Raw genomic sequence first — 18,487 nt, 5'->3', positions numbered from 1 at the left:
ACTACTGTATGGGCACACGTCGGGGCTCGGAAGGGAAGTAGTGACGTTTTGGAATGCAGACTTTGATGGAATGGTCTGCGGGTGTCATGTTGCCTTTGGAGAGCCCCTAATGTACCTAAACAGTGGAAACCCCCCACAAATGACACCATTTTGTAAACTAGACCCCCCAAGGAACTTATCTAGATGTGTGGTGAGCACTTTGAACCCCCCAGTGCTTCACAGAAGTTTATAACGCCCGGGCGTGAAAATAAAAAATTTGTATTTTTTCCACAAACATGATCTTTTAGTCACCATTTTTTTATTTTCCCAAGGGTACCAGGAGAAATTGGACCCCAAAAGTTGTTGTCCAATTTGTCCTGAGTATGCTGATACCCCATATGTGGGAGAACTACTGTATGGGCACACGTCGGGGCTCGGAAGGGAAGTAGTGACGTTTTGGAATGCAGACTTTGATGGAATGGTCTGCGGGTGTCATGTTGCCTTTGGAGAGCCCCTAATGTACCTAAACAGTGGAAACCCCCCACAAATGACACCATTTTGTAAACTAGACCCCCCAAGGAACTTATCTAGATGTGTGGTGAGCACTTTGAACCCCCCAGTGCTTCACAGAAGTTTATAACGCCCGGGCGTGAAAATAAAAAATTCGTATTTTTTCCACAAACATGATCTTTTAGTCACCATTTTTTTTATTTTCCCAAGGGTACCAGGAGAAATTGGACCCCAAAAGTTGTTGACCAATTTGTCCTGAGTATGCTGATACCCCATATGTGGGAGAAAACTACTGTATGGGCACACGTCGGGGCTCGGAAGGGAAGTAGTGACGTTTTGGAATGCAGACTTTGATGGAATGGTCTGCGGGTGTCATGTTGCCTTTGGAGAGCCCCTAATGTACCTAAACAGTGGAAACCCCCCACAAATGACCCCATTTTGAAAACTAGACCCACTAAGGAACTTATCTAGATGTGAGGTGAGCACTTTGAACCCCCAAGAGCTTCACAGAAGTTTATAATGCCAGGGCATGAAAATAAAAAAATCGTATTTTTTCCAGAAACATGATCAATTAGTCCCCAATTTTTTCATTTTCCCAAGGGTAACAGGAGAAATTGGACCCCCAAAAGTTGTTGTCCAATTTGGCCTGAGTACGCTGACACCCCATATGTGGGAGAAAACTACTGTATGGACACACGTCGGGGCTCGGAAGGGAAGCAGTGACGTTTTGGAATGCAGACTTTGATGGAATGGTCTGCGGGTGTCATGTGCGTTTGGAGAGCCCCTGATGTACCTAAACTATTGAAACTCCCCACAAGTGACCCCATTTTGGACACTAGACCCCCCACGGAACTTATCTAGATGTGTGTTGAGCACTTTGAACCCCCAAGTGCTTCACAGAAGTTTATAACACTCGGACGTGAAAATAAAAAAATCATTTTTTTCCACAAAAATGATATTTTTGCCCCCAATTTTTTATTTTCCTAAGGGTAACAGGAGAAATTGGACCCCAAAAATTGTTTTGCAATTTGTCCTGAGTAGGTTGTTACCCTACATGTGGGGCAAAACACTGTTTGGGCGCATGGCAGAGCTTGGAAGGGATGGAGCAACATTTGACTTTTTCAACTCAGAATTGGCTGGAATTGAGATCAGACGCCATGTTGCATTTGGAGAGCCCCTGATGTGCCCAAAGAGTGGAAACCCCCCAATTATAACTCCAACCCTAACCCCAACACACCCCTAACCCTAATCTGAGCCCTAACCCTAGCCCTAACCCTAGCCCTAACCCTAACCCTAGCCCTAACCCTAGCCCTAACCCTAGCCCTAACCCTAACCCTAGCCCTAACCCTAGCCCTAACCCTAACGGGAAAATGGAGATAAATACTTTTTTTTTAATTTTATTATTTTTCCCTAACTAAGGGGGTGATGACGGGGGGTTTGATTTACTATTTATGGCGGTTTTATATTTGGCAGCTGTCGCACGCTAAAAGACGCTTTTTATTGTAAAAATAGTTTTTGCATCACCACATATTGAGAGCTATAATTTTTCCGTATTTTGACCCACCGAGTCATGTGAGGTCTTATTTTTTGCGGGACGAGTTGCCGTTATAATTGGTACCATTTTTGGGCACATGACATTTTTTGATCGCTTTTTATTCCTATTTTTGGGACACAGAATGAACAAAAACCAGCGTTTCATGAATTTATTTTGGGGGGGTGCGTTTACACCGTTCCGCGTGCGGTAAAATTGATAAAGCGGTTTTATTCTTCGGGTCAGTACGGTTGCAGCGATACCTCATTTAGGTCGTTTTTTTATGTTTTTGTCGGTTTTATGCAATGAAAACTATTTTATGTAAAAAATAATTATTTTTGCATCGCTTTATTCTGCGAGCTATAACTTTTTTATTTTTTCGCTGATGATGCTGTGTGGTGGCTCGTTTTTTGTGGGACAAGATGACGTTTTCAGCGGTACCATGGATATTTATATGCGTCTTTTTGATCGCGCGTTATTACACTTTTTGTTTGGCGGTATGATAATAAATCATTATTTTTTGCTTCGTTTTTTATTTTTATTTTTTATGGGGTTCGCTAAAGGGGTTAACTAATGGGACAGTTTTATAGGGCGGGTCATTACAGACGCGGCGATACCTAATATGTGTACTTTTATTGTTTTTTTTTATTATTATTTCCAAAAAATGGATTCATTGGGGGAATATTTTTTTTTTTTTTTCTAATTTATTTGGCGATTTTTTTTTAATTATTTTAACACTTTTTTTTTTTTTTTACTTTATTAAATAGTCCCAGGTGGGACATCACTGTCCTGTGACAGATCGCTGATCTGTCACATCACAGATCACTGTGACAGATCAGCGATCTGACACAGGCACTGCAGAAGGCTTTCTCATGCCTGCGCTTTGCAGGCACTGAGGAAGCCAGCTTCCTCAGGCCCCCGAAGGCCCCCGTCGCCATCTTGGATTCGGGGGCCTGGAGGAAAGGAGTCCCCCGCAGCAGCGCTGCACATTGCGCTGCCGTGGGGGGCTCAGGGAAGCATGGAGGGAGCCCCCTCCCTGCCGATGCTTCCCTTTAACCCCCGGTACACTGCGATCATGTTTGATCGCGGTGTGCAAGGGGTTAACGTGTCGGGGGCGGTCCGTGACCGCCCCTGACACATTGTGCCGGGTGTCAGCTGTGATAATCAGCTGACACCCGGCCGCGATCAGCGGCGCTCACCACGTGGGCGCCACTGATCGCGCTAGACGTACTATCCCGTCCATGGGCATAGGGGCCCGGGTCCCATGGACAGGATAGTACGTCTCATGTCAGGAAGGGGTTAAAAGATGATAATAGCAAGATAATTACAGAGGATAAATAAAAGGCTAAGATATTTAACAGGCATTTTTCATCCGTGTTCACCAATAATCTGACTGTTACAGGGATCATCAACAAAGCAAAAATCAAAGTTAACAACCTGATATAACTATTTTAGCACAAAAAGAAGTACATCAAAGCCTGACATCAGTAGTGTGCAAAATTTTTGAGGGCATTATAAGAGATGACCTGCATAAATATATTATAGATAATATAATAACTGAGGACCAGCATGGATTCATGAAGAATAAGTCGTGTCTAGCTAACATGTTGGGTTTGTATGAGGAAGTAAGTTCAAATCTGGATGTTGGTAATGTGATGTGATTTATCTGGACTGAGCAAAGGCATTTCATACTGTACCACATAGCAGTCTTATACTGAAGCTACAGAAGCAAGGACTAGGGGAAACTATATACAGATGGATAAGGAATTGGCTAAATGACAGGAAACAAAGAGTTGTCATAAATTGTATGTTCTCTAAATGGGATATAGTCAGCAGTGGGAACCGCAGGGATCTGTGCTAGGACCGATTCTTTTTTAACCTCTTTATTAATGACCTTGGGGATGGGATTGAGGGTAAAGTGTCAGTCTTTGCTAATGACACCAAACTATGTAGAATATTAAAATGTGACCTTGACAATACAATATTGCAAAACGATCGGAATAAGATGACCGAATGGGCAAACACTGCAAATGAGATACAATGTGGATAAATGTAAATTAATGCACCTAGGATGGAGTAATCCTATAGCTGCATATACAGTAAATGGTTCCATACTCAGGACTGCAGATCAAGAGAAGCACTTGGGTATTTTCATTACAAGTAAGCTGAGCAGTAGTACTCAATGTCAAGCAGCAGCCACAAAAGTAAACAAGACTTTAGGATGTATAGAAAGATAGATAAAATCCCCCAATGTATTGCTACCCCTTTATAAATCCCTTGTGAGGCCACATCTATAATATGGGATCCAGTTTTGGGCTCCACATTTTAAAAAGGATATTCAGAAGTTAGAATCAGTTCAAAGACATGCAACAAGATTATTACAAGGGATGAAAGACATGTCATATGATGAGATGAAAGGTTGGAAAAGTTGGGCTTCTTTAGCTTAGAAAAAAGATGCCTCAGAGATTATCTCATTTACATGTATAAATATATGTGTGACCAGTGCAAAACACTGGCACATGACTTATACCTTCCATACTGAGGACTAGGAGGCACTCATTATGGGTAGAAGAAAGGAGATTCCGACAGCTAAAAAGGAAAGGGTTCTTTACAGTTAGAGCAGTCAGACTGTGGATGCCGACCACAGGAGGTAGTAATGACAGACCTATAACAGCTTTTAAATAAAAAGCTAGATGTTTTCCTTGATACATATAACATTGCGGGTTACAGTTAATGACAAAATGTACACTTAGTGGAGAAAGGTTGAACTTGATGGACCTAGGTCTTTTTTTAACCTATGTAACTATGATATCTACAAGAGGCCTTACTTCCAGGTTTCCCCCACTGCTGAAAGCTGTTCACTTAGGCCTCTTTCACACATCAGTTTTTCGCCGTCAGGCGCGATCCGGCTATTTTTACGAAAACCGGATCCGGCGAAAGGCAATGTCAGATCCAGTTTTTCCCCCATTGACTTACATTAGCGCCGCATCTCGCCGGATGGTCATGCGTTTCGTCCGGTTTTGGCCGGATCCGGCAATGTGTCGCAATCCGGCATCTGGAAAAAACGGCAACTGTAACGTTTTTTGTCTTCGGCGAAAAAGCCGGACCCGCCAGATCCAACGCTTCCGGCTTTTTCACACAATGAAAGTCTATGAGCGCCGCAGTGTGCCGGATACGGCCAAAGCCGGATCCGATTGCCGGATCTGTTTTTTTTGGTCTGAGCATGCTCGGTAGCCCTGCCCACAGCAAACATATCTAAAACCATGAGAGTGGGACCCTCAGCCACAGCCAACATGCCACCCAAGAGAGTCAACAGCCGCAGGAGAAGGCAGGAGACCACTGCACCACCAGCACCACCACCCCAAATGGAGCGAAGGGACCATGGTGACCATGCGGAGGGGAGTCCACCAGCAGATGACATACGGTAATTGTCAAATCCCCCATTCCTCAAAAATAGGGCCATGGAATATCAATATATTCAGTGGCCCTTTGTTTCTCTTTATTCACCAGCAGAACACGCCGTATAGATGCAGCAGCACCGGCAGCAGCAACAGCAGCACCAGCAGCAACAGCAGCAGCATCAGGAGTGGAGACTGGCCAGCAGGAGGACACCACATCTTCTTCTGGGAGCCCTCCCTCACATCGTCAGCGTTTGACGGTAAGTTTTTATTTAAAAAATCCATCATCTCTGGAATATATGTCTATTTATTGGCTTTTATTTCAAAACAGGAATCACAAGATGAAGAGGAGCTCCCAGAAGAAGAAGGAAGGGGTGGATAGATACCTGGAGTGGGCTCGCAATTGGTAAGTTTCCTGCATCAAACGCAGAAACACAACATCACACTACATACAACACATAGAAAACAATGTAGCGCAGATATTACACAGCAAACACATATGCCTACATCCAACCACATAATTTTTTTTGCTTTTCTTTTCTAGTCTTCCCAATCTGGTGCTTGGCCAAGAGGTCCTCACAGTGCCTCCCAGGGTCGTCGGCGACAGCGACGCGGCGGTCACCAGCGTGTAAGTATAATATTTTGGCTATGTTTTTTTTTAACTTTTTATTTCATTTTTTTAAGTGTGGTGGCTAATTATTTTATTTTTCTCTTTTTCTTTAACAGCCTTCACAGCATGCTCCCGACTGGAAGGATTGATGTGGACCTCCTCATCGATCTTGTTAGAGAAAGGGAGCCACTTTGGAATATGGCTGACCACTGGCATGCTGATGTAATTGTGACCCGACGGCTCTGGGATGAAATCTGTTCACTCCTTGTGGACCGCTGGGAGGACCTTGAAGCTCGGGCCCAGATTCAAGAGCGTAAGTATATACAGTTCCCGTTGCTTGATGTCAAGCAGTGTTTCCTGAACTCCAGTCCTCGTGGTACCCACTGGTCATGTTTTCAGGATTTCCTTTTGAGCACCACTATGGGAATCCTGAAAACATGACCAGTTGGGAACCACGAGGACTGGAGTTTGTGAAACACTGATGTTGTATACTAACCACTTTGTGCTTTCTCGTTTCAGGGGAGAGAATTGTGAAGCGGTGGTAGTCTGTGAGGGATCGTTTCAAGAAGGAGTTCAATAAAGAGATGCAGGCCCAGAGTGGATCTGAAGGATGCAGGAGCAAGTACAAGTACGCACGAGCCCTGTCGTTCCTCCGGGCAACAATGGTCACCAGAAGGTAAATATTACACACCCCATGTCCAAAAGTAATGTTTACATGTCTAATTTTTTTTCAGCCAGGGCCAATGACATGTCAGTATATTAATTGTGCTTTTTTCTCTTTGTTCCACAGCACGGTGACCAGCACTCGGGAGCCTACACGGTTGGACCCTTCTGAAGCGATCCCTGAGGAGATCGGCACCGAGGGACACTTCGACTGCCCTGGTACATCTGCACCTTCCCTGCCTTCCCACACATTCGACCCATCTGTCCCATCCACCAGCACAGGAGCATCGTAGTCGCCTACATTACATGAAGCTGCTGGTGAGGAGATCAATTTCCCTTTACCCCACCCTTCTGCCCCTGCCACCTCTAGTACACCTGCAAGTACTGGGCGGCAGCGGCAGAGGGGTCAGGAAAAGAGCTATGCCCCAGAGTTCTTGCATCTGAATGCATCTTTCCAGAACTGTCTCAAAGTCTTGTCCGAGGAAATGTCCGCAGGCTTTCAGCAGCTCAACTCCGGCATTCTGGAGTTGAAGACACTTCAGCAAACAATGCATTCATAAGCAAGATCTTCTCCAAACCACACCTTTTTCAGGTCTGTTGTGGAGCGCATGGCAACATTATCTCCTACCCAGCAGATGCATGTAATGCATTCGTGCCATGGTGCTCTACAGCAGGTTACCTCCCAACCTCCACCTCCCACCACAGTAGTTCCTCCATCTGCACCCCCTCCAGCCACTGTCCCTACTCCCCCTCCTATTCAATACAAGCCACCTCCACAGTACCAGCAAACTCCCCAGTACCAGCAAACTCCCCAGTACCAGCAACCTCCCCACTTCCAGCAACTTGCCCCGTAACAAACTACTTCCCAGTACCAAACTCATTCCCCCTACCACTTCGCAACCACATCATCTGCTACTCCATTCCCTGCCCAACCCTCTACTCCACCTCGCACCACCTGTTCTGCCACCCACATGTCCACCCATTCTCTTGCTTTTTCCACCCCTTCACCTCTAACTGTTCCTTCCCCACCACGATCCCAGTCCTCTTTCCACACTCCCAGTGTCGAAGTGTCCCGCAGCCCCTCCAGCAGTATTTCCACCCCACCCTACACTAATTTATAAATGTGTGTATTCAAATAAAAAAGAGAAAAATTTTTAATAATTAAACAGTTTATTAAAAAAAAAAAATTTTTCAATAAAAGTTAAAGTATTGGTTTACACTGGTTGTCTGTCTTTTATTTCTGCGGCGAAATATGGTATAAAAATAGGTTAAGTACAGGGTATACAAAAGGTAAAAAGGTATACAAAGCCAGGTACATAACTGTGGGTTAAAGGTAAATAAATTTTACCTTTTGGCCACAGTTGTGTTCTTGGTTGTGTTTTAGACAAAGTATTTCACCTTTTACCTATAGTTATGTATCTTGTTGGGGATTTACTAACAATGTACACAACTTTTGGTAAAAGGTGAAAGACTTTGCCTAAAACACAACCAGGTACACAACTGTGGTCAAGGTAAAAATAGTTAAACCACGACAAGATAGACGACAAGATAGCCAACTTTGTTTGGAAAAGGTATATACTGTTGGTACAGAAGGTACACAACTTTGGTTAAGGGCAGAAATTTATCAAATTCTGCCATCCTGCCAGTCTATTCTGCCTTGAGGTGACATAAAGTATTCTGCAAAATGGTCCCTCATTCGTGACACCGTCACAGAACGTCTATTGGTAATGTTCTGGTAATCTTGCAAGGTGGTTTCTTCAGCGGTGTCCTCAATGGAAATGGGTTCCTTGCACATAACAAAATTGTGGAGCACCACGCAAGCTTTGATCACCTCGTCCACAGTTTCTGTCTTGAGGTTGATCGCAGTCAATAGGACACGCCATTTGGCTGTCAGAATACCAAAGGAGCATTACACCATTCTTCTTGCTCTTGTTAGCCGGTAATTAAAAATGCGTTTTGTTCTTGTCAATCCTCTGCTAGAGTACGGTTTCAAAAGGTGTTCTGACAGCTGGAATGCTTCATCCCCTACACAGACAAAAGGCATAGGTGGACCAGATGTTTGCGGCAGCGGTCTAGGGGATGGGAACTGGAAGGTGTTTCCATACAGTTTACGCCCCATGGCAGACAGTTTGAAAACTTGAGAGTCATTGGAGCGGCCATAGGCCCCAATATCAACAGCAATAAATTTGTATTCCGCGTCAGCGATGGCCATGAGGACAATGGAGAAATATTTCTTGTAATTGAAATATTACGATCCTGATCCTGCTGGCTTTACAATGCGGATATGTTTCCCATCCACAGCGCCCAAGCAGTTCGGAAACTGACATATCTGTAGAAACTTTTCAGAAATTTCAATCCACCTCTCTGTTGCGGGCTCTGGTAAAACCTTTTCAACTAAGGAGTCCCACAGTGCACGGCATGTGTACTTCACTATTCCAGATATGGTTGAAATCCCGAGTCTGTACTGGAAATGCAGTGACGAAAGGGATTCTCCAGTTGCCAGAAATCTGTGGGGAAGTAAAAAACAATAAATTAGTTAAAAATCACAGCATTACATACCAAAACTCACTTGGAGATACAAACTACCACCAACAAGATTGCAGTGAAAGTGTGCTCAGATGCGAGCATATCCAATAAATGTGGCTTACCTTAAAGTCACCTCAGACGCTCTGCGGGTGAAACGGAGAAGCGGCAATAGGTGTCCGATTTTCTTATGAGGTGTGCAATGCGCTCCACCAAGTAATCAAAATTCTCCATTTTCATCCGAACATATCCAAAAAATTTCTCCGGGTTTCGTCTAAGGTCCATGCAGAGTGTAGAATAGACCCCACGCGTCATTCTCTTGGCTGTGATGGGGTGGATCCACAAACGGCGTCGCTGATGCCTGATGCGCTGCTGTCTTGCTCTCTCCTTCTCCAGAACAATCACCCTCAAACGGTTTGCCTCCGCTGTAAAATCCACCACATTCTTCAAAATATTTGCAATCACAAGATCCATCTTCGCCAGTCACTTGCTCTTCTCTCCAACATGCAGTTTCTCCTCTACAACCTGTCAAAGATGGGCTGTAGGAACACGGTGTATATATAGATTTCAGCAGCCAATCCCGTTTCGAAGCCCCCAGGGGCGTTTTTAAAAACCGGATCCGGCGTAATCCGGTGGAAAACGGATGGAAAAACGGATGAAACTGATGAGATGGATCCGGTTTATGGTCTGACGACCAAGACGGATCCAGCAGAAAAACGGATCCGTCACATCCGGTTTTACATAACATTTGCCGGATCCGGCGCTCCTGCGCAATGCCGGATCGAATCTGACTGCGAAAAACTGATGTGTGAAAGTAGCCTTAGGCCACATGCACAAGTTGAGTGTTTCATCAGTGTTTTAGCTCAGTATTTGTAAGCCAAAACCAGGAGTGAGTGATAAATACAGATGTGGTTCTATTATACTTTTCCTCTGATTGTTCCACTCCTGGTTTTGGCTTACAAATAATGAACAAAAAATCTCACTAAATACTCATTGTGTGAATGTGGCCTTATACAATCCTAGCAGCAGGCACCCTGTAATCAGCTTATCATCTGGTAACTCTTACCATAGGAAAAATTCAAAAAAATTCATCTGGTAAGTAACTCTTCTAAGAAAATGAGTTTATACCTTGAGGGTACATCCACAAGGTGTATAACCTGAGCATAAAAAAAGTCTGTTGCAGTATATGAATGATATTAGGAAAAATCTCAAACATTTTTTGGTACTGTAATATGCAGAAAATATGCAGAAAATATTCTTTCCTTTAGTAAAAAAAGATGTAGTCTGGAGTGTATAAATCATATGTATATATTAAAAAGAAAACAAAGAAACATTAATAACGACAAATGGAGGCAGGGTAGGAGCTCACCATGCTTGCTTGTCATATAGGTAGCTGAGAAAATTGAGATTGATGGGTGCTAGATATAGCTTGTGAAGCACAGCAACTTATGAAGAAGAAAGGAGAAATGCAGCACGTACATCCAGTAAAATAAAAGTCCTTTATTCAAGTTACATTAAAAAACAACTGGATCCATGCAAAAACAAGAAAAAAACTGACTTGATCAATAGAGAACTACTAAAGATCACTACAACTGTATACAAATAAGCAAACTAGTCACAGGAAAAAGAAAAACTAATAAATAAAAACAGGTGATTCTTGAAATTCATGTCATGGCAATACTTTGTATTTAAGGTGAGAATCCAGACGGCTTTACATAAAGGCAAGATGTTTGTGCCAATACCCACCCATTTTAGTGACAAGTTACTTTTTTAAAACCATATAATATTAGGTGTGTAGTGTCACCTATATGTAAAGTTACAAAATGTTTTACCACTCCAAAATAAGATCCCTTTCTATTGTTAACATTTGAAAAGTGTTCTGCAATACACTTCTTCAGTTTTCTGAACGATATGTAGTAGTTGAGTTTTTCACTTTCATATGATTGGTTCCCTCTTGTTAAAAAAGAGACTCCTGTGATTCATGCCTTCCTACTATGATTAAGGGAGTTTTCACCAGAAACTCATCAGTTTTTAATGTTTTCGCATGAATCCACTCGTTTTTTAATAGAATTTGAATTAAGGAGTTTTATTTTATGAGACAGACATGCTCCATTCCTCTTTCCTTCTTCAAACATTGGACATATAACCATACTTTTGGAAAATCATAATCAACCATCCATATAAATTAATTATTTTACGACTAGTGATGGGTGAACTGTTTGGGCATGGACCCCAAACAACAGGCTCCTCCAGGAAGTCCGTGTTACTATTCAGGTTCAGCAACCCAAACATCGGGTATTTCCCACACTGTCATTTTCATGATAGCGCAAGAAACATCAGCAACAGCGTGAGATAGCAGCTGAGACCCATCAGCCTACACCTTCTGTCCCTGATAACAGCAAGAGCAAGCGTGCTAATAGAAGTTTTCATCAAGCCGGCACCTGAGTTATAAATAAAAAAATGAAGTGTGATCAGTTCTATTTTTGATAACCAGCTTGGCAAAACTGACAGCTGTGGCTTGCAACCCTCAGCTTTATCAAGGCTGATTATCAAGAATAGAGGGATACCCATGTCGTTTTTCTAAATTATCTAAATTATTTCAATAATTTTTTTTTTTAAAAATGGCATGGGTTCCCCCCATTTTTGACAATTGATATTCTCAGGCTGGAAGGAACCATGGAAATTAGCCCTCCCAGATTAAAAATAGCAGTTCCCCTAGAAAAGGTTCATCTAGTAGATGCACCAAATCTGGCAATTTGCCTGGCATTCCCATTTGCCCTGTGGTGGTGGCAAGTGGGGTACTATTTGTGGGGTTGATTTCACCTTTGTATTATCAGGTGACTTCAAGTCCAGCGGTGATGTCAGCGAGTTACTGTAGGTCACTGTGGCTGCATTCGCACTGGCACTTATCTGTGAGCTAGAACGAGGAACTGCACCGTGATTCTCATAGTGCTGCTGGTGATCTCATTGAGGTAACCACAGTTCATCGTTCTGGCTTACAGTGAAGGTTGGGACCGCAGACTCTGTGACCTTCGGTCACCTCGATGACATCACTGCCAGTCACTGAGGCTGCACTCGCAGCAACTCTTTCTACCATGGTTTTTAGCCTAGACAGTCACATCTTGGTACCACATATTGCAGACATGGGAGGGATATGGTTGTTTTTTTACAAGGGATAAGGGCTTCAATGGAATGGGTGTAAGGTATTTTTGTTTTTTTTTTGTTTTTTTTTACAGTGGACAGGACCTTCAATGGATTGAGTATAAGGTGAGTTTAACTTTGTTATTTTTTAAAAAAATTGAAGGACAGGGTGTGAATTTTTATTTCAAATAAAGGACTTTATTCCGGTTGCTTTTTATTTACAATATGATTATGGGGTTAGTAATGGATTGGTGTCTTATAGACACCTCTACATTACTAACCCTTGGGCTTGATGTTACTTGACAATACAAAGCTGACATCAACTCACAAATATTACCCCACTTGCCACCACCACATGACAAGAGGGAAGAGCAAGGCAAAGCACCAGAATTGGACCATGTAATAGATGCACCTTTTTTGGGGCAGCTATGGGCTGCTATTTTTTAGGCTGGGTGGCCAACATCCATGGCTCCTTACCAGCCTGAGACTATCAGTCCCTTGTTGTCTGCTTTAGCTTGGCTGGTTTTCAAAAATGGAGGGCACCAAGCAGCATTTTTTGTTATTATTTATTTAAATAATTTTAAAAAAACAGCGTGGAGACTCCTCTAGCCATGATAAAGCTGACAGCTGAGGGTTGCAGCCCACAGCTAACAGTTTTGACATGCTGGTTATCAAAAATAGAACAGACCCCTCTTCCTTTTTTAAAAAAAAATATTATTTATAGCGCAGGCGCTGGCTGATGAATACTCCCATCAGTGGCGCCCGCTCTCCCTGTTATCAGCTACAGCAGGCATAGGCTGATGAAAGTAGTACTCATATCATCCGATGCCTCTATGACCAATAGTAAGCTTTTTAGGGCCGATCACAGCTTCTGGCTCACCCGGTCATCTGACAGCATATGAACCACAGCTTTCTGACTGGTGGTAATGATCTTACCACCAATCAGAGGCAGTGTTTGCATCCCTATCATGCAGATGACAACGTGGCAAACAATGCATGTTCGGGGCCCCCATTCATCTAAATGGGGTTCGAGTACTGTTCTGGTACCCCAACCAAACTTTTTTTAATTGTTCGGCTAATCCCACTGGACCCAAACATTCAGGAGTTGGCTCATCATTATCTATAACCCAATGACTGAAATTACATATAGAAGTAGTTTTATTTTTATTTACTGCTGTTTTAAAATATATATAGGCTTCCATTTGGAAACAATAAAAAATATTAAAAAGTAAGTAATAATTAAGAATACCATACTTAGATGATAAAATTGCACAGGGATTAAGTTACAGGAAAGCTTAGCTCCATTTATGATGTAAACTGGGCTTGTTTCCAAAGTTGAAAAACAGATGGCAATAGAAACTTTAGTAAGGAAAGCTTGTCCGGTTGTTAAAGTAACCATTGGCCGCCAGAGCTTCACTTGTATAGTGGCATATCTGTGAAAATACGGCATGCAAATGTTGCTTAGAATATAATGTTCTGCTTTTCTGCAGTGTCTCCTACTATCAGTTTTAAACTATGGTTGGGAGATCTGTCATGTGTCACAAGTGGAGTTAAGAAGGAACCAGTGTGGGAATAATAATTTGTTACAGACAGTTAAGACAAGAGCCCTCACATCTTATCCATTGAATACTCTGTAAAGGTCTGCCAGGGCAGTACTCGTGGCAGAGCATATCGGGCTTTGCATGCCCTGACCTCCCTTTATATAAGAATCACACTGAGACAAACACTGAGACAAATTCCAAAGATATATTTTGCATGACTGCATAATAGTGGCATCCGTTAGTCACTTATAATAATGGAATCTATTTAAAGCAAATGTGTGCATCAGTTTAATAGATGGCATTATAGCCTATAAGTGATGGAAACCAAAATTAAAGGAAATCTGTCAGCAGGATTTCACACCAAAAACTATTTATCTGGATATAAAGCTCTTTGAAATAAAAGTAAAAAAATATCTTCACAAGGCCAGTCTGTTCCTTTATTACTGAGAAATCAGTGTTTTAATTGATATACAACTGAGGCTAAATTTTCACATTTGAAACCTCTGTCACTCCAGCTCTATTCTTCACTCATTACCTCCTCCACCTGCTTTTAACTAAGAATCTATGTTGTGTGACTTCTGACAAAGGAGTCCTTAGTCCAGCAGGAGGAACAGCACCAAATTGGTAGTAGAGCTGGAGTGACAGAGCCTCAGAGCTCAAAATAGTTCATCAGCTTAATTTGTATATCAATTCAAATGCTGATTTTACAGTAAAGGAGGAAAGGACTGACCATGTAAAGGATGGACTAACCTTGGAAAGGGCTACAAGCACATATAAATAGTTTAGGTTGTGAAATCCTGCTAGCAGATTCTCTTTTAAATCTTTTTCACCTATATGTTATAATACCATTATTTTAATGCATTGCTCATATAAAAATACTTAAAATCTATTGGTAAAAATGGCATTAGTCTACTCTGCTATTTTCATACCTATTTCTTTGTCAGTTCGACAGGGTTGCTTTTAGAGCATATAGACAAGGGTTATCTTCATGAGTCGTTCCTTTAAAAAGGTTACCATGGGCAAAAGTAGAAACAGGAACATATGATTCCTTCCACAGAACAAATCAGGAATAACAACATTCTTCAATTATTTTGCTTTCGACAATTCAATATTACTCTGAAATTATATTCTGCTTGCTTAGTTAGTTTATATTTTTGGCTAATTGTGTTTTTTTATTCGGAAGAATTTAAACTGGATTTGATGCGCTTTTTCTATTGTGTAAAGACAGAATAACTATTCTAAATTTGGAGAAGCAGGCGGTAGTCAATCATGCTGCACACAAAGCAAACAACTGTGTCAGCAGCAAATTAATTCCAGACAAATGTAACAATGTAAATATTTTTGCAGCTGAAATACGTCCCACAATTAAAGCTGTATCAATATAACTCATGCTAATTTACTCTGCCCTGTAACAAGACAATTACATCTGTGTCAGTTTTTATCTCTGCTTCACAAACCCAACGAATCTGAATGTCTCTCTGTTATGCAAGATGACAGTTTTCCATAGCAATATGTTACACCGACACGGCAAGCTGAAAACCCGCAGAATCTTTATTGAGTAGCAATAACAGAGATGGCCACAGATACATACAGCACATTTGTACAGTTAGCATAAATGCATACATATATATATATATATATACACTGCTCAAAAAAATAAAGGGAACACTCAAATAACACATCCTAGATCTCAATGAATGAAATATTCTCATTGAATACTTTGTTCTGTATAAAGTTGAATGTGCTGACAACAAAATCACACACAAATCATCAATGGAAATCAAATTTATTAACCAATGGAGGCCTGGATTTGGAGTCACACACAAAATTAAAGTGGAATGTAATGTCCTTAAAACAAGTCAAAATGAGGCTCAGTATTGTGTGTGGCCTCCACGTACCTGTATGACCTCCCTACTGTACAACGCCTGGGCATGCTCTTGAAACAAGTACTGACCTCAGGGAGACCAGTCAAGGAAAACACTGCGCAGCCGGCAAAGGCGCTCAGTCAGTGAAATACTAGGTACATTGCTCCCTGGGAAATACGAATATGCAAATAAAGTGTGTGGAGCCTCATTTAGGTGTCTCAAACACGGGACTAGCCAGATCTTCCTCCAGGGAAGGACCCAGCCAAGGAGTGGCTCCTTTCGGAAACCACCATTACCACCATATTAAGTGGCTCTTTAAGTCAATATCCAGCTCTTTACGAGTTTACAGATATGACAAGGGATATACCAAGGCCAGGTATCCATCCACAGACAGCTGTTTCAAGGTGTTGCCCCTCATCAGTGTGGAGTAGGATTCTGGCTAGGTGGGATCAATGCCTAGTAGACCAACATTACGAAACAATTACTGACCTCAGGGAGACCAGTCAAAGAAAACACTGTGGCAGCCGGCAAAGGCGCTCGGTCAGTGAAATCCTAGGTACATTGCTCCCTGGGAAATACGAATATGCAAATGAGCATGCTCTTGATGAGGCGGCGGATGGTTTACTGAGGGATTTCCTCCCAGACCTGGAGTAAAGCCTCCACCAACTCTTGGACAGTCTGTGGTGCAACGTGACGTTGGTGGATGGAACGAGACTTGATGTCCCAGATATGCTCAATCGGATTCAGGTCTGGGAAATGGGCAGTCAAGTCTATAGCTTCAATGCCTTCATCTTGCAGGAACTGCTGACACACTCCAGCCACATGAGGTCTGGCATTGTCCTGCATTAGGAGGAACTCAGGGCCAACCGCACCAACATATGGTCTCACAAGGGGGTCTGAGGATCTCATCTCAGTACCTAATGGCAGTCAGGCTACCTCTGGTGAGCACATGGAGGGCTGTGTGGCCCTCCAAAGAAATGCCACCCCACAACATTACTGACCCACTGCCAAACTGGTCATGCTGAAGGATGTTGCAGGCAGCAGATCGCTCGCCATGGGTTCTCCAGATCTGTCACATCTGTCACATGTGCTGAGTGTGAACCTGCTTTCATCTGTGAAGAGCACAGGGTGCCAGTTGTGAATTTGCCAATCCTGGTGTTCTGTGGCAAATGCCAAGCATCCTGCACGGTGTTTGGCTTTGAGCACAACGCCCACCTGTGGACAATGGGCCCTCAGACCATCCTCATGGAAATGGTTTCTAACCATTTGTGCAGACACATGCACATTTGTGGCCTGCTGGAGGTCCTTTTACAGGGCTCTGGCAGTGCTCCTCCTGTTCCTCCTTGCACAAAGACGGAGGTAGCGGTGCTGCTGCTGGATTGTTGCCCTCCTACGGCCCCCTCCACGTCTCCTGGTGTACTGGCCTGTCTCCTGGTAGCACCTCCAGCCTCTGGACACTACACTGACAGACACAGCAAACCTTCTTGCCACAGCTCGCATTGATGTTCCATCCTGAATGAGCTGCACTACCTGAGCCTCTTGTGTGGGTTGTAGAGTCGAGTCTGTCTCATGCTACCATGAGTGGGAAAGCACAACCAACATTCAAAAGTGACCAAAACATCAGCCAGAAAGCATTGGTACTGAGATGTGGTCTGTGGTCCCCACCTGCAGAACCACTCCTTTATTGAGTGTGTCTTGATAATTGCCAATAATTTCCATCTGTTGTCTATACCATTTGCTCAACTGCATGTGAAATTGATTGTCAAACAGCGTTGCTTTCTAAGTGGACATTTGTCATGGGTCTTCAAGCAGGACAATGACCCAAAACACACTTCAAAAAGCAGTAGAAAATGGTTTGAGAGAAAGCACTGGAGACTTCTAAGGTGGCAAGCAATGAGTCCAGACCTGAATCCCATAGAACACCTGTGGAGAGATCTAAAAATGGCAGTTTGGAGAAGGCACCCTTCTAATATCAGGGACCTGGAGCAGTTTGCCAAAGAAGAATGGTCTAAAATTCCAGCAGAGCATTGTAAGAAACTCATTGATGGTTACCGGAAGCGGTTGATCGCAGTTGTCTTGGCTAAAGGTTGTGCAACCAAATATTAGGCTGAGGGTGCCAATGCTGGCCCATTTTTGGAGTTTTGTGTGAAATGATCAATGTTTTGCTTTTTGCTTCATTCACTTTTGTGTTTTTTCATTTAAGACAAATTAAATGAAGATAATAATACCAAAGAATTTGAGTTTGCAATAATTTTCAAGATGAAACTGAGTATTATCTGAAAAAATTGCAGGGGTGTCAATACTTTTGGCCACAACTGTATATATATATATATATATATATATGCAGTGTATATATGCAGTATGTATATAATGCATATGAATTTATTAAAATGAAATTGCTTTGAGATCTACACTAATATTGGTCATTGTAGTTGTGATGAGTCCCATCATTTCCTGCCTTTTCCATTAATCCCTTCATGACATGGCAATTTTCTGTTTTTTTTTTTTGTTTGTTTTTGTTTTTTCATTTTTTTCCTCCTCTTCTTCCTAAAGTCATAACTTTTTTTGATTTTTTCCCACAATATAGCCATATGGGGGCTTGTTTTTCTATAGGACGAGTTGTACTTTTAAATGAAGCGTTTCATCCTACCACATAGAGTACTGGAAAATGGGAAAAAAAAATTCCAAGTGTGTTGAAATTGCAAAAAAAGTTCAATTCCACAATT

The 18,487-nt window shown here is 42.4% G+C and overlaps 1 protein-coding gene across 1 annotated transcript in view; it reads right to left on the bottom strand.

Annotated features, from left to right (window-relative positions):
- The window catches only part of NKAIN2 (sodium/potassium transporting ATPase interacting 2), a 1,580,095-nt gene that overhangs the window by 1,151,212 nt on the left and 410,396 nt on the right, over window positions 1–18,487 (bottom strand). The gene's annotated exons all lie outside the window — the stretch shown is intronic.

Source organism: Dendrobates tinctorius, unplaced genomic scaffold, assembly GCF_039654945.1.
Source record: "Dendrobates tinctorius isolate UK_male_01 unplaced genomic scaffold, ASM3965494v1 ptg000046l, whole genome shotgun sequence".
Classification (NCBI taxonomy): domain Eukaryota; kingdom Metazoa; phylum Chordata; class Amphibia; order Anura; family Dendrobatidae; genus Dendrobates; species Dendrobates tinctorius.
Note: the sequence above shows the minus strand (reverse complement) of the source record. Positions and strands in the feature narration are given on the sequence as shown.